This window comes from Myotis brandtii, unplaced genomic scaffold (genome assembly GCF_000412655.1).
Source record: "Myotis brandtii unplaced genomic scaffold, ASM41265v1 scaffold38, whole genome shotgun sequence".
NCBI lineage: Eukaryota > Metazoa > Chordata > Mammalia > Chiroptera > Vespertilionidae > Myotis > Myotis brandtii.
The window spans coordinates 3,330,154-3,333,002 of record NW_005364596.1 but is presented as its reverse complement, the minus strand read 5'-3'; the positions used below and the strand labels follow the sequence as shown (position 1 = coordinate 3,333,002).

General features: G+C 42.6%; 1 long non-coding RNA gene across 1 annotated transcript in view; it reads right to left on the bottom strand.

Moving 5' to 3' along the window:
* Positions 1-2,479: 2,479 nt before the first annotated feature.
* The window catches only part of LOC106727154, a 17,020-nt gene continuing 16,650 nt past the window's right edge, over positions 2,480-2,849 (bottom strand). The window contains exon 3 of the long non-coding RNA XR_001363313.1: positions 2,480-2,645. This is a non-coding gene — a long non-coding RNA (uncharacterized LOC106727154). The remainder of the gene's footprint in view (positions 2,646-2,849) is intronic.

Here is a 2,849-nt window from a genome sequence, read left to right as displayed (position 1 = left end):
TTGTTGCCGGGTATCAAGACTGACACCATCCTGCCCTGTAGAGCCTTCTAGCTGCAGGACTTAAGCAAATCACTCAACATAAGCCTTGGTTATTTGTAATCAAATGTCTGTATCACAGGATCCTTTCGGGAATTACATGAGCTATGACAAGAAAATTACTTAAATAGGGTGTGGTGAATATTAAACACTCACTGTGAGCTAATGTTGTCCAGAAAGACAGGAAGGTAAGGAAACAGCATAAGGGGTGTACCATTTCAACCGGAGAAGTTTAGGGTGCTGTAGGAGCGCCCACTAGGCTATCTAAATTGAGTCATGATAAATAAGGAGCTAGCCAGAAAAAGAAGAAGGGGAAAGAGAATTCCCAAAAGGGGAAACCAAAGAGCTTCACTGGTTTAAACAAACTAGAAGTTTAATGCAGTTAAGAATGGGATCTGGGAATGGCAAAATTTAAAAACGGAGTGGTAGGCAGACCTTTTCAGCTCTGGTTGCTCAGAGCTGTACTTGATTGTGAGAAATGGGAGAAACAGGAAGCCATGTAATGGACTTAAGCAGGGGAATGAGAAAACCAGAATGGCATTTTAGAAAGGGCCTGATGGCTGTAGAGCTTGAACTGGAAGGGAGGGGGCCAAGGCTGGATGCAGGACTCTGTGGCTGGTTCTAGGTTCTAAACGAGGGCTGGAAGGCGGTGACCGGAGAGAGTCATGACAACGCAATGGAGAGACCTGGCGGCCTTCCTCAGTTCTGCTGCTTTGGTGAGGACTTCACGTATTCACGTTGGAGTCTCCTTTCTTTCCATTCAGGTGCCAATGTGACCATTTCGTTGGCTCACCTCCAGCAGCAAGGGGTGTTACCTGTCCTCCTGAAACTTCCCCAAACATCCTGCCACGCGGCTGGGGGAGAGTTCACCATTGTTTGCTGGTTTGAGGGCTTAATGTCTCCCACAGAGAACACAATTCTTAATCACATATTGCTTGAGGCCTGCACCCTTTGTTTCACATGCTGCCACCTGGAGCTGCCCCCAGATATGCTTGTAATCCAGTGCCTCTGAGATGATAAGGATGACAGTTTCCAACCAGAAGTTAATGTTTACTTCACTGGGAGAGCGAACACGAGTACTTCTTCATAAAAGAAAACAATGAGTGACAAGCCTCTTTACCACCTGACCTTACTTGACCCAAGTATTCCTTGGAAAAGGACTTGGCTGTTGGTCAGCGGGGAGGGTGTCCATAAACTCTTTCATGGAGCCCAACCCACCCTCATCACCTAATTGCCATCAGAGTTCAGTATGACTCATAATCCAATATTGAGGTTGTGGGCTGTGATAAAATAAATGAGCAATAAATGTCTTATTCAAATAAAAAAAGAAATGCCATTTCATTGGCCTCTGTTTCTTTCCTAAGCCCTTATGGTATTTGGGGTGGAAGGAGTTTTATGGGGATTTTTCTATTGCCATTTTTGCTCAATAGAAGCCCTGATCAGAATAGCCTCAAACAAAAATGTAAGTAAACAAAGTGAATTTTGACAACATTTTCCACATTTCACGACTCTTTGTATTCCCAGTCTTCAGCGCCTTCACCTGATAGTCTCTTGAACACAGGAAAATGAATAAGCTAATTCACAATAGTACTTCAGTGGGTGTGTTTTAGGGTAAGGTAAAGTGGACCTAGTCCCAGGGAAGCAAATATGATCTCAGATTCAGAGGGTCTGAGGGACTTGCTGAAAAACATGAATTTAGGATCATGAAATCAACAGAAAGAAGTGCAAGCCAGAACCGGTTCAGTTGAGATCAATGTCCAATCTGAGAGCCATTAACTTCCTTCCCTCCTCCCCTCCTCCACCCTGTTCAACTTTACCATTTATCTTCACAAACCTTCCAACACCCTGGCTTCAGATCTTTAACGCCACTACTGTAGCAAGCTTCAACCCCATGCAAAAATCCCTTCGCCAAAATTGAATTAAATCATATCACTTAAAACTGCGCCAATTCCAAAATAATAAACTCATAAATCTCTGTCTTGGAAAACAGTACAAGTACCCAAATCTCAAACCTACACTTCAAGTTCACAGAGACTTCAGTCTCTACCACTTTTCTCAATCTCAGCCATTTCTAGTTTTAGGGCCTCTCTAATCTAACCTGAATTCCATTCTCTCATTTATTGAGTAAACCTAAATTTACTAGGTTTCTACTTTATGCTATTGTTCTAGACCAGTCATTCTCTTCCTTGGAAGTATATACAGGAATCATTCAGAGACCTTTATTTTTTATTATTTTTTAAATAATTTTTAATAATTTTATTATTTTTTAATAAGTTTTATTGATTTTTTGAGTGATAGAGAAAAGGAGAGGGAGAGAGAGAGAAACGTGAATCAGCTGCCTCCTACACGTCCCCTACTGGAGCCCACAACCCTGGCATGTGCCCTGACTGGAAAGCAGATGGTGGACCTCTCAGTGGGTACATGGGATGATGCTCAAAGAACTGAGCCACACTGGCCAGGGCCAGGGACCTTTAAGAAATACTGCGCCTGGTACCCACACAGAGATTCCAATTTAATTGGTTTACAGTGCATTTTAGGCATCAGGAATTTCAGAAGCTCTCCAGGTGACTCTAATCCACAGATAAGGTTAAGGATGACTGCTCCAGACACTGGAGATACAGAAATGAACAAGATACAGAAATGAACAAGAGCTCATATTAGAACGAATGCAAATCCTATCCCTCCTCTTATTACCAGCTCTCTCAATTCTCTTGTCAGACAATCCTTCTACTATATTTCCTCTTTCAGGTCTTGCTTCTAGATCAGTGGTTCTCAACCTTGGCTGCACATTAGAATCACCTGGGAATCTTTTT